The sequence below is a fragment of the Capra hircus genome, chromosome 1, assembly GCF_001704415.2.
Source record: "Capra hircus breed San Clemente chromosome 1, ASM170441v1, whole genome shotgun sequence".
Taxonomy (NCBI): domain Eukaryota; kingdom Metazoa; phylum Chordata; class Mammalia; order Artiodactyla; family Bovidae; genus Capra; species Capra hircus.
In genome coordinates, this window is record NC_030808.1 from 59,220,177 (window position 1) to 59,234,364 (window position 14,188).

Sequence of the window (14,188 nt, forward strand, 5' to 3'; positions counted from 1 at the left end):
TTGCCTCAACATTAGAAGTACAAACAGAACTATAATTTAATTTTTTTTTCAGATTGTCCTTTCCTACTGTATTATGTATTTTTTACCTAATGGGTTGAGATATGGCAAGTATTCAACAAATGTGTGTTGAACAAACACATTAATTTTTTATCCCTGATATCTACATTTATATAGGTACATACACTATTTTAAACTACATTAGAATTTGATATAAACAGGTGATTTTTTTTAGATCTTTAAGAAAGAAATATCTGAAAACTTGAATACACTATCATAGAGAAAAATAGCAATTCTGGGAAAAGTAGGGTAAAAGCAACAGAGTCAGAAATATAAAGATAATAGACTACATTTTCTTTTTCTATGGAAAAGTATACATATGAATGGAGTATCTCTAAAAATGAGTCAGGAAAGATTATGACCCCAGAAGCACACCATCTATAGCTTTGAAAAATGTACTTAAAAGAAAAAAATAAGTGTTTCTACTACACACCTATCAAAATGACTAAAATTAAAAAAAATTAACAATACCAAGGGTTGCCAAGGATGTAGAACAATGGATGGGAACACACACATTCCTTTGTTTTTTTCTATTTAGACTTTTAAATGTTTTAATTTATTTTTTAATGGAAGAATAATTGCTTTACAGAATTTTGTTGTTCTGTCAAACCTCAACATGAATCAGCCATAGGTATACATATATCCTCTCCCTTAGGAACACATACATTTCTGGTGGGAGTGCAAAATGGTATAGCCACTCAGCAAACTGTTTGGGAGTTTCTATTATAAAAATAAACATACATATTATATCTGACCAAGCAATATGATTTCCAGATATTTACCGTAGAGAATGGTAAGTATGTTCACACAAAATCCTATACACAAATGTTTATAGCACTTCTATTCATAATTGCCCTAACTTGTAAAAAAAAATGAAATGTCATTTAATCAGTGAACGCGTAAACAATCTGTGGTACATCCATACAAAGAAATAATATATGGTAATAAAAAGAAACAAACCACCAGCACTTACAACATGGCTGAGTTGTAAATACATCATGCTGAGTGAAAAGATCCAGTTTCAAAAGATTACATACTATATGGCTCCCTTTATAAGACAATTCTCAAAAAAATAAAACTATGGTGATAAAGAAGAAACTATGGTTACCAGGGGTTGGTAGTCAGGGGAGTGTTAAAGAGATAGCACAAAGGAGTTCTTCCAGCTGATGAACCTGTTCTGCAACCTGACAGTAATGGTGGCTGTTACAAAAATGTATACACGTTAACATTCACAGAACTTTAAACCAAGAAATATATGACTCAATTAAAATGTTCAGCATTTTCAGGAAAATAAAGGCTCACATACTGAATTATTGGAAAAGTATGGACTCATACAAAGCCATGGCTTCTCCTACCATGAAGATAATTTGGTAAGAGATAGTGCTGTTGGTGAAAAAGAAAGCTGAAGTTCTGCCCCTACCATCAGTTGATTAAAACATGAGAATGCTAATATAACTATAAGCATTCAATAATAAGCATATTTACTTAAAATTTGGTCTTTGTAGTTTATTATAACCATTACTGCTTGAGAATCAAGGATAATACCAGCACTTGGGTTTTATAAGTATGAATGGCCTCGATAACAAAGTGAAGACTATTAATTAAAGTAATAAATTATTATATGTCATAAAACCCTAACGATTCTGCTGTCTAAACCCTATAGCTGTAATCCATTTTCACTGATGTCTTAGAAGTTTTCAAATGTACATTTCCTTTTTAAATGGTAGTAAAATATATAAAACATAAAATTTACCAGTTTAACCATTTTAGGTATACATTTTAGTATAGCATTAGGTATATCAATATTATTGAAAACTATTACCATCATCCATCTGGGGAACTTTTTAATCTTTGGAGCACATTAAACAGTGACTCCCCAGTCGTCCCTCCTCTCAGCCGCTGGTAACCTCTATTTTCTGTCTCTATGAATTTGACTCTTCTAGTACCTCATACAAATGGAATCATACAATATTTGTTATTTTGTGTCTGGCTTATTTCACTTAGCATACTGTCCTTAAGGTTCATCCACTAGCATGTGTCAGAACGTCATTCACTTTTAAGGTTAATATTTTATTGTATGTTTACACACATTTCATTTATCCATTCATCTAGTGGTGGTCATTTAAGATGCTCTCACCTTTTGACTATCAATTTTACACCCCTTTGACATTGTTGTCAGATACAATTTATGTCCCCACAAATCAGACTAAAGGCATATTCTGGTACCCTTGAGTAATGTAGGGCATTTCATTTTCGATAGTCAGGTTTAAAGAGGACTTTTAGAATTTCATTAACAATACTTAATTTTAAATTAAATATTATGATACAAGCAGTTCTATGTATATCAAATTTTTGTTCAGGTTTGGTCATTAGCATAATGTGTGTGTGTGTGTTACATGCATCTCTATGTGATGATATATAGATGCAGCTGTATTCTGCATAATGTTAAAACTCTACTATTGCCTGGTTAGGAAAGTAGTCATCTAGAAGAAATGGCTTTCCAGTGTGAAGAAGCATGCTAAGTTTTAATTGAATTGAAAATTTTGAGATGAAATAAGAGTTTGGTACCTGTAAGGGTCTAGCACTGTACTAATAGCTAAACTCCATCCCAACCAATTAAAACAGAATACCTGTTTTAAGGGTAAGGTCAATGCATTTTTTATTTTTTTTAGCTTCATAGGTAATGCGCAGCCAGGATTAGGAATCTGTGAGCTAGAGAAAGAGATCCTGTGTCAAGGGGAGTAAAAAAATGAAAGTAACAATAAAAGGCAGTTCAGGTCTAAAGCACACAAAAGTGAGGACAGAGAAATTTAGAATTGTAAATGACAGAGGATCTATTCAAACTGGGAGAAATTAAGTAGCCTTTTATTGATAGTTAAAAGCAGAAGAGGTGTCAATTATAAGGATAATTAACATATCTACATTTTAAAGAGCTGCAGAACCTAAACTAGAACATAAGCCTTGCAAATGGTCTAAGGACTTCACAAGGGGAGAATAAGATAATACGTAAATATTTAGAAGACCAAGAGTTATAGAGTTTTGGAAATATCAAGTCCCTTTATTATATAGCCTTTTGCTTCATTTGAATGTATGTACCAACTGAGCTTTGTAAGTGGAATATGAAGTAATCTATCATTTAAGTAAACATATAATATATATGTATATGTATAAGGCTTCCCTGGTAGCTCAGCTGGTAAAGAATCCACCTGCAATTCAGGAGACCCTCGTTCAATTCCTGGGTCAGGAAGAGTCCTAAGAGAAGGGATAGGAACCCATTCCAGTATTCTTGGGCTTCCCTGGTGGCTCAGATGGTAAAGAATCCACCTGCAATGTGGGAGACCTGTGTTCAATCCCTGGGTTGGGAAGATCCCTGGAGGAGGGCATGGCAATGCACTCCAGTATTCTTGCCTGGAGAATCCCCATGGACAGAGGAGCCTGGTGGGCTACAATCCACAGGGTCACAGAGTTGGACATGACTGAGTGACTAAGCACAACATAGCACATGTGTGTGTGTATATATATGTGTGGTTTGAATATATCCATTGACCTGCCTTGCTTCTTTTGACTATTCTTACCTTCAGGGACAAGTGTTCTGTTTGAGTTATAGTAATCCATCACCAATAATTAGATAATGAACCATCTACCTCACAATCCCATTCTCTCAATCACTCCACTAAAGCTGAAGGGCTGTCTGAGTATTAAAAATGACCAGAACATCACACTATAATAGCATTTCTAAAGACAACAAATTCTCAGCAAGAATATCATGTCACTCAAATTTGAGATGAAGTCTCTTCATTATAAGCAATGTAACCATTAAAATTACTTCATAGATTAAACAAACAAACTAAAAAAGAAGGATATTCCAAGAGCATGTTTCCTTTTCTTTTCTATTTCTTTCTTGCCATTTTGGAAAATGAAAACAAAAGGAGAGAAAGGAACAATAACATTCCAGAAATAAACATAATATTTTAGGCAAGTTTTGTATTTTGTTTTAATATCTTGATACTATATAATCATTTTCTCATGTCATTAACATCTCATCATAAACATTTGTTTTTTTAACCATACCTATATTATGTATCACCTTTCTAGCTAGAGTGACTGTTCTTCCCACACTATTAGGATTCAGGTAGGAGTCACATAAGATAAACAAGAATTCATATTTTTCCTGCATAAATGCCTTAAACTGAAGGCATAGAGCAAACTTACAACTTTGGATAAGCTTGCCATGATCAGCTGCCTACTGATGTCTTCAGTCCCCGGAGGGAAGGAATACAAAGTAATTGCAAGTATATTCTAAAGAGAGCTTCCAACAACTGTAAATGTTTCACTCTGAGTCAGCACTCTCTAAATGGAAGGAGAGGACAGCTGACTGGCTATAAGTGACAAAAAGACCCAGCCCACTCAGGGTAGGACTCCTAAGGGACCAGGGAAGATTTCTGCAGATGTAGAGAAAGCTTGGGGTATCAAAATACGTTTAACTTTTTTCTTCATCACATTAACCACCTTCTTCCACTCTGGTACTCTCTCTCCTTTTTTATTTGGGAGGAGGACGCTCTCCATTTCTATCCCTTCACTCTCCGAGTTCCTTCATCTCTCCCTTCCTCTCCCTCCTTTTTCTTAAAAGACCCGACTATAACATGAAGTAAAGTACATCTAGGTTTAGCTGTGGTTATTATAATATAGCTTTCCTGTGTTTTTAATTTAGCTTATGGTAACTAGTCTTTGATCCATAATAGGTGAATCTTTGTCAGGATTACTCTGTGCTGTGATCCAGAATGTACTGGTTCTGGGAAATACAGCACCTTAGACTGTGCAATTCTCTCTTGCTGATTCCAGTTCAGATATTCTGCCCTACTCATTGGCTCCAGTTTGTTCAAGTACATTCTGAAGGGGACTTCTGATGTTTCTTTTTAAGCTAAGGCCTTGGGTCTGCTCCTTCAATGACTTAAACTTCTATGAATTTTGTGTTGGGAATATAGTCTTGGAAACTTATCTTGCAGAAGGTTTTATTTGTTTATTTTTCCTCAGTGAGTGAGAGAAGTAGAAGTCAGAAATTCTAGTGAGATTTACAACAGAAAGAGAAGAATTAGACAGATCCAGCAAGGAATTTGGAAGTGAGCAGAAAAATTAATTGACCTAGGCGAAGGAGGGTTCGTGAGAACTCTTAAAGGGGAGAGAGATGAAAATGTAGGAGAAACATTGTGGGTGTCTATAATGGAGAGATGTACTGTGCATGAGAGAGATGACAAATAAAAGAGAATTCTTAACAGGTTTTTTTTTTTTTTTTTGCATTTCAGGTTATATATCCAGAGAAACTAAAGAACTGAGTTATTTTTAATAACTTTTGCTTGTTCAACAATTATTTCTTTGTATGTGGCCCTAGGTATGAACCTATATCATGAAAAGCCTCATACACACACACACACACACACACACACACACATACACATATACATTGTGCTTGCTAACAAGAACTAATCCCATCATTATTTTCCATGTTCGTACCAACACACAAATAAATTTACTCAAAAATATTCATTACCCTGAAAACTTGCTCTTTCGCTTAATAAATTATGATCATACTTCTAGGTTGACAGCAATAGATAAAATTCATTCTTTCCCTTCTACAACTCAGCAGTGCTATCAGCCATTCCAGGCAGGGCCACTCAAGATGGATGGGTCACAGTGAAGAGCTCTGACAAAATGTGGTCCACTGGAGGAGAAAATGGCAACCCACTCCAGTATTCTTGTCTAGATAACCCCATGGACAGTATGAAAAGGCAGAAAGATATGACACCAGGAGATGAGCCTCCCAGGTAGGAAGGTGTACAATATGCTACTGGGGAAGAGTGGAGGGCAAATTCTAAAAGCTCCAGAATAAATGAGGCGGCTGTGCCAAAGCAGAAATGATGCTCGGTTGTGGATGTGTCTGGTGGTGAAAGTGGAGCCCAATGCTATAAAGAATAATGTTGCCTAGGTACTTGGAATGTTAGGTCCATGAACCCAGGTAAATATGACATGGTCAAGAAGGAGATGGCAGAAGTGAACATTGACATCTTAGGAATTAGCGCATTGAGATGTATGGGAACAGATGAACTTGATTCAGATGATCATTATACCTACTACTGTGGGTAAAAATCCCTTAGAAGAAATGGAGTAGTACTCATAGTCAACAAAAGAAAGTCCAAAATGCATCACTTGGGTGCAATCTCAAAAAAGACAGAGTGATCTTTTATTCATTTCCAAGGCAAACCATTCAAAATCACAGTAGTTCAAGTCTATGCCCCAAGCAATGATGCCAAAGAAGCTGAAGTTGACCAGTTCTAAGAAGACCTATGACACTTTCTAGAACTAACACACAAAACAGATGTCCTTCTTTTGATAGGGGATCAGAATGCAAAAGTAGGAAGTCATGAGATACCTGGAGCAAGAGGCAAGTTTGGCCTCAGAATACAAAATAAAGCAGGACAAAGGCTAACAGGGTTTTGCCAAGAGGACACACCGGTCATAGCAAACACCCTCTTCTAACAAGACAAGAGACGACTCTACACATGGACATCATCAGATGGTCAATACCAACGTCAGAATGATTATGCTCCTTTCAGCCAAAGATGGAGAAACTCTGTAGAGTCAGCAAAAACAAGATCTGGTGCTGACTGTGACTCAGATCATGAGCTTCTTACTGAAAACTTCAGACTTAAGTTAAAGAAAGTAGGGAAAACCATTAGGCCATTCAGACATGACCTAAATCAAATCCCTTATGATTGTACAGTGGAAGTGACAAATAGATTCAAGGGATTAGATCTGAAAGACAGACTGCCTGAAGAACTATGAATGGAGGTGTGCAACATTGTACAGGAGGCAATGACCAAAACCAGCTCAAAGAAAATGAAATTCAAAAAGGCAGAGTGGTTGTCTGAGGAAGCTTTACAAATAGCTGAGGCAAGAAGGGAAGTGAAAGACAAGGGATCAAAGGAAAGATATACCCAAATGAATGCAGAGTTCCAGATAATAGCATGGAAAAATAAGAAGGCCTTCTTAGATGAACAATAGAATGAGAAATAGAAGAGTACAAAAGAATGAGTAAGACTAGAGATCTCTTCAAGAAAACGAGCTATCAAGGGAAAGTTTCATGCAAGGATGAGCATGGTAAAGGACAGAAATGGTAAGGACCTAAAAGAAGCAGAAAAGATTAAGAAGAGATGGCAAGAATACATAGAAGAACTATACAAAAAAGGTCTCAATAACCCAGATAACCATGATGGTGTGGTCACTCACCTGGAGCTGGACATCCTGGAGTATGAAATCAAGTGGACCTGAGGAAGTATTACTACAAACAAAGCTAGTGGAGGTGACAGAATTCTAGCTGAGCTACTTCAAATCCTAAAAGATGATGCTATTAAAATGGTGCACTGACTATGTCAGCAAACTTGGAAAACTCAGCAGTGGCCACATGACTGGAAAAGGTTATGCTCAAAATCCTTTAAGCTAGGTTTTAGCAGTACATAAGCCAAGAACTTTCAGATGTAAAGGCTGGGTTTTGAAGAGGCAGAGGAACCAGAAATCAAATTGCCAACATTTACTGAATCATAGAGAAAGTAAGGGAGTTCCAGTAAAACATCAACTTCAGCTCCATTGACTATGCTAAAGCCTTTGACTGTGTGGATCACAACAAACTGTGGAAAATTCTTAAAGAGGTGGGAATACCAGACCACCTTACCTATCTCCTGAGAAACATGTATAGGGATCAAGAAACAATAACTAGAACTGGACAAAGAACAACTGACTGGTTCAAAATTGGGAAAGGAGTTCGACAAAGCTGTATATTGTCACTCTATTTATTTAACTTATATGCACAGTACATCATGTGAGCTGCCGGGCTGGATGAATCACAGGCTAGAATCAAGATTGCCAGGAGAAATATCAACAATCTCAGAAATGTAGATGATACTACTCTAATAGCAGAAAGTGAAGAGGAACTAAAGAGCCTCTAGAGGAGGGTGAAAATGCCGGCTTAAAACTCAACATTCAAAAAATTAAGATCATGGCATCTGGCCCCATCACTTCATGGCAAATAGATGGACAAAGAGTAGAAATAGTGACAGATTTTATTTTCCTGGGCTCTTCAGAATCACTGGGGACAGTGACTGCAGCCATGAAATGAAAAGACACTCGCTCCTTGGAAGAGAAGCTATGACAAACCTAGACAGAGTATTAAAAAACATGCTACTTTGTCAACAAAGGTCTGTATATTCAAAGCTATGGTTTTTCTGATAGTCATGTATGGATGTGTGAGTTGAACCATAAAGAAGCCTGAGTGCTGAAGAATTGATGCTTTAAATTGTGGTGCTGGAGAAGACTTTTGAGAGTCCCTTGGTTAGTACAGAGATCAAACCAGTCAATTGTAAATTAAATCAACCCTGAATATTCATTAGAAGGACTGATGCTGAAGCTCTAATACTTTGGCCACCTGATGTGAAGAGCCAGTTTATTGGAAAAGACCCTAATGCTGGGAAAGACTGAAGGCAGAAGGAGAAGGGAGTGACAGAAGATGAGATGGTTAGATATCATCACTGACTCAATGGACATGAATTTGAGCAGACTCTGGGAGATAGTAGAGGCCAGAGGACCTGGTGTGCTACAGTCCATGAGGACGCAAAAAGTCACACATGATATAGTAACTGAACAACAACAACAACATACAATCTTAAATATCATCACATATCACATGGTACACATGTAGTCAAATTAATGAATTCAGTCTTCTTTTTTTTAAAGCAAATTTTACTAAAACCTTACTAAATCTTTACACAGGATACTCAACAAACATTTACTGAATACCTATCTGCTGCCAGTTTAATGATTGTGAACATTAATGAACTACCCATGGTACTTTCCCTCAAAAAATAAAATCAGTCTAATGTGAAAAATATAGCAGTTTAAAAATATTTCTTAATTTGAAGAGAATCTGCTCAGAGAATTTATAATAAAGAATGCTTTAACATAAATCTTTAAAAGAAGCAATTTAGCACTAGTAATTCATTCTTAGTCATTGTTTCCAATGTGTGAATAGTACTTAGCAACAATAGAGTACTTCTCTACATGGCAACTCAAGAAACAAACTAATTTCTAATCACTAAGAGCTCAGATAAAGCACCTTACTCCTGAGACCTCAGAGTGATTTATAATTCTACTAATACTTTTACTGTGATAGTAATACATGATATTTATAAGCTATCTTTATTCTGTGGAACTCTAAATACTTAACATATATCATTTGACTTCTTTGCATAATATCTATAAGACAGAGAAAAGTGTCCTCTACAGATAAGGAAAATGATCTTAAGACAGAACTGTTTGGCAATGCCTGAGTCAAGTCTCCAGATAGTCAGCCCCACACTCCTTCCTCTCAATTATACTGGCTGCCTTCTTACTGGTAACTGCAGAGATTATGTGGATGGTATTATGTCATCAATCAGAGTCTTGTGTAGCATGACAGAGTCAGTTTTTATTTTACAAAAAGAGAGCTTTTCATGTAAACTGTTTCCTCTGTCTACTAAAAGGACTTGTAAATAAAACTCTGCTGACAAGTTTTCTAGGTGAGATGAATCTCAGCAACCAATCTAGTTGGTCCCTCCCACTTTCCAGTTCTATAAGAAGAAAAGACACATGTAGCATTGAATGTGTAACCCAGGCTCACAGCTATTCCTAGAAGCCCTAATTCATAGAAGAAAAGAGAATACAGTAACAACAATGGCAATGATAACAATGTTAGACATACTTTGGTTATTGATTATTTGATAAAGTTCTACAGCATTCAAATAAAGTAAACAAAGAATAGTTCAGTAAAATTGCAGTGAAGATTATGCAAATTTCATATGGTTAAGCTGGTAAAACTGCAAATACGTAAACAACGTCATCAAAAATCTAGACCTAATACTCAATAACTATTATTCTCCTCTATCTCTGAAGACATTTTATCATAAGACGTTTATAACCCTGAGAATTGATACTAACCAGAAGAATGACTTCATTTGGTATTCCATTTCTCATGACCTCCTGAAAGAATGTCAGTTCAGCATGGCCTCCTTCCTTTTCCAGTTGATTCAAAGAATGGTGTTTTCAAATTGCCATTTGGGATACATGAAGCGGTGCGTTTGGAGTCAATGCGCTGCAACCTGAAGTGTAACACTCTTTATTGTTCTTGAGAAACGTGTGCCTAATTCCCTGGAAATTTACTGTTTCAGAGAGTCACAAGTCTCCTGATTGCTTCTCATCAGTCTTGAAGAGATTAGATAAGCTTCCTCCTTCTTACAAAAGCATTTTCTTCATTCCTTTGAGAGCAAAACACTGAACCAGAATTGGATTTTTAGCAAAATATTACAATATTGTAGGAAACATATTTTTTCTCCTGAGGAGACCCAGCAATTCAAAATATATACTCGTGTACTTTCTCATTTAAGGCTACTGGCCACATATTGAAAAGAGCAAGGATGAGGTAAAAAAACAAAGTCCTTTCTGTGAAGCAGGAAGGATGTTTTTCACTGAGTTATTTTAGAAGACTTGAATGGACTGCTAAGGGCTTTCATATAAAAAGACGTGAAAGTCCAACTCAAGAAACAGAGGGGAAAAAAACAACTCCAGATCTGTAACAGGCACTGCTTTTAATTATCATAAACTTGTTATGCACACTGGTGCTATTCTATAGTGACAGGTTTAGAATAATTGTTCAAGTGTATCAACAATAGAAATGACCTCCTTAGAAATCGAGATATATATACTTGGTGCTGCAAAAGCTGACACAGAAGGAATCAGGATCATGTCTGCAGTAGGATGTGACGTCACCAAGTTCCAACATCTCCCTCTTCCTCTTCATCCATAGTCTCTTCTCCCCTCTCGCTCCCTTGCTCTTTCCCTTCCGCTCTCTCTCTCTCTCTTACTTTCAACAAGGAATTCACTTCTAGTGTAGTCCTCAGTGGTCATTACAAAATAACAGTAACAATTGATAACTGTGTTTGGGTTTTCTTCTTTGCTTCTACTTTGCCTTTTTTTTTTTTTTTTTTTTTAGTAGCAGTAAGATGTGTACTTTCATTGACCTAGATCAGGCTTATAAAGCTTCAATTAAGCTAGACTTCAGAAGGAAAATGTACACCTCACTTTTTTTCATTAGTCTAATTAACACAATATTTTATTTCTTTCTTTTTTCAAAGAAGTTGTCAAGGACAATCAAAGTTAGTAGCACCATTGTCTGTGATATGACTGGGATCTTGGACTCAGAGACACTGTGAGTCAGGTGATGTAGAAATGAAAGATTAATGTCATGGATTTGACCAATCTTCCCAGCTCTGATAGCTCAGTTGGTAAAGAATCCACCTGCAATGCAGGAGACCCTGGTTTGATCCCTGGGTTGGGAAGATCCTCTGGAGAAGGGAAAGGCTACCCACTCCAGTATTCTGGTCTGGAGTATATTCCACGGACTATATAGTCCATGGGCTCACAAAGAGTCAGACATGACTGAGCAACTTTCACTTTCTCTTTGCTTTCCCAGCTCTTCATTTCTCAAAGATGGAAACATGTACAGGAGCTCTGTATTTATTTCCAGGCCAGATAACATAACTTAATTATAAAAGCATCATCTCAACATATTCTTTTTTCTTGGGACGTCTATGAGACCATGTATTAAATTCTACTTTGTCATACAAGGAGCTGAGGTGTGTGGACCTTAGAAGACTAGCGTCCAGGAGACGGGCAGACTTGGCATGCGGGTATAATAATGGGAAAATCACGGCTCAGACAAACCTATGTTTGAATCTTGGCTTGGGCTTTTACAATAACGTGGGGAATTGAAGATGGCACTATTTAATCTCCCTGATCCTCAGTTTCCTAAAAATGTAAACTAAAGGTTATAGCATCTATTTTGAGACGTTTTAAGAATTAAATGTAAAGAGCTTTATGCAGACAGGGTACCTTACCTAAAGAAAAAGGTAAAGGTCTTTTCTTTACCTTCCTAACTTTTTTCAAAAAACTTCCTAACTTTTTTGAGACATTTGGACTATTAGAGAACTAGTGACCTCTGTGACTACATGACCTAAAGTGATAACAAAATTCGCCAGATAAAAACACCCAGCAGAAGACAGCACAGGGTTTGAATCAGTTAGGTCTGGCATCAATACAAAACTCATTTACTGTCTGCAATTTTGGATATTACTTAATCTTTCTGGATCTCAGTATTCTCATTATAAAATGGAAATTATTTCGAGTTTGCTGAGTGGTTGCTGAGTGTGGTAGTGAGGATTAAAGACAACTTTTATAAGCATCTGGTACATTAAGTAAACATACTGTGAGTAATACTCTTTGTTCAGATTTTTATTAATTAAAACTTGTCTGTAGACTCATCTCTTATACTTAATATTCCTTTTTCCACCCAAGACCTTGAAAGGGTTACAATAGGGGCTTTGATCATAGATTAGCTGGTTTGGCTGTGATAATCTAGCTCTTAAGAATTACAGTTCCAGCCCTGCCATTAAGTGTTTAACTGTACAACTTGAACAGGAATTCTAGGCCTAAATTATGTTCATCTCCAAAATGAGGAGACTGGAATAAATAATTCCTAAAATTCTCTGTAGATGTAATATTTTAAGACTCTAGTGTCTTTTGACTGAGTTACAGTGGATAAGTACTCATATCTTTAGAGCTTAACCTAGTTCTCTATGGTTTAATTTTCACATTCTCTCTACCCTATTTCTTCTTTAATTGCAAAAGGGGATAATTTCCATCACTTTGCAAACAAACCAATATCTCTCTTCTGATTTAGTGGCATTCCAGAATATTAATGCATCATACTTTAAGGCAGTCTGGCTTGTTTCTAATCCAGAAATTCAGTTATAATATAGGTAGTATTAATGAGGAAAATGAGGATTTATTTTCAAGACTTTTTATGCCTCCAGGCCCCTGGACATTGCACATGATAAAATACAATCAAATTAAAAATAAGATTAAGGTTTAACAGTTAAAAATACATTCTAAGAGTAAAACACTTTTTTTTGGTACTCATTTCTACATTACAGAAGGGGCACTTAAAAATAAACAAAAATAACAGATTAACCAGCAACAGAATTTTAATAATTATTAACTAGAAAGGAAATAAAATTAACTTGACCTTATCTTAGAAGGTTGTCAGAGACTATTTTGGCTATGTAGATGGGGAACATGTTGTGAACTAGTAGACCTCTGTTTCAAAAGTCCAAGCCCTCCTCAAATTCAGAAGTAAACTTTCAGTAAGGCTTTAAAACAAATATATAGATCTATTGTTTACAAGGTACCTTTGAATTATCTTCATCTTGCTCTATTCTTAAGCTATTCTTCAATTAATATTTATTTATCCATCTACTCACTTTTTCTGCATGTCTACTATGTGCTTTACCAGTGTATTCAGAATAAAATCCAAATTCCCCACCCTGGCTACTTCTCTGACCTCACCTCCAGTTACCCTCCTCCTTTCCTCCTTTTGCTTTAGCTACTCTGGAATCTGTTTATTGCCTTGAATTCACAGTTTGCCCTTGCCTCAGGGCTTTGTCCATGCTGTTTCTGTCTGGAACTTTTTCCCCTCTCAAGCTTCCATCCCCACCCCAAATTCTTCACCTGGCTGATTCTGTCTTTCAAAGTCTCCACTTAAACTACCCTTTCTCTAAGAATTCTTTCCTGAGCACCCAGTGGAAAGTATAATAGATTTTCTCCACCCATTCTTGTCTTGCATATCTATTAGCTCTTCTCATGGACTACAATTTTTAATTTTATAATTGTTTACTTATTAATGTCTGATTTCCTTAGAAGACTATAAACTTCATGTGACCCTAAGGGATCATTTCTATATTCCCACTATTTGGCATGGTTGAATACTGATTCTATTGTGGGAGATTCTACAGGGTTGAGAAATATCAATTAATATGGACTCTAACTCAAAGAATTTGCTTTCTAGTAAAAAATAAAGAAAAGGCATGTCCATAAATATTGTTTAAAAATAGAGAAAGTAACTCATATCTCAAAAAAGTGTAGGTGGGTGATGTACTAGATTTTTAGCCTTTGGTAACAAATTATTCTTTACCATTTGAGCCACCCAGAAGCC

At 36.2% G+C, this 14,188-nt stretch overlaps 1 protein-coding gene across 7 annotated transcripts in view; it reads right to left on the reverse strand.

Moving 5' to 3' along the window:
• Positions 1 to 14,188, reverse strand: part of ZBTB20 (zinc finger and BTB domain containing 20) — an 848,072-nt gene that overhangs the window by 483,373 nt on the left and 350,511 nt on the right. The window lies entirely within an intron of this gene.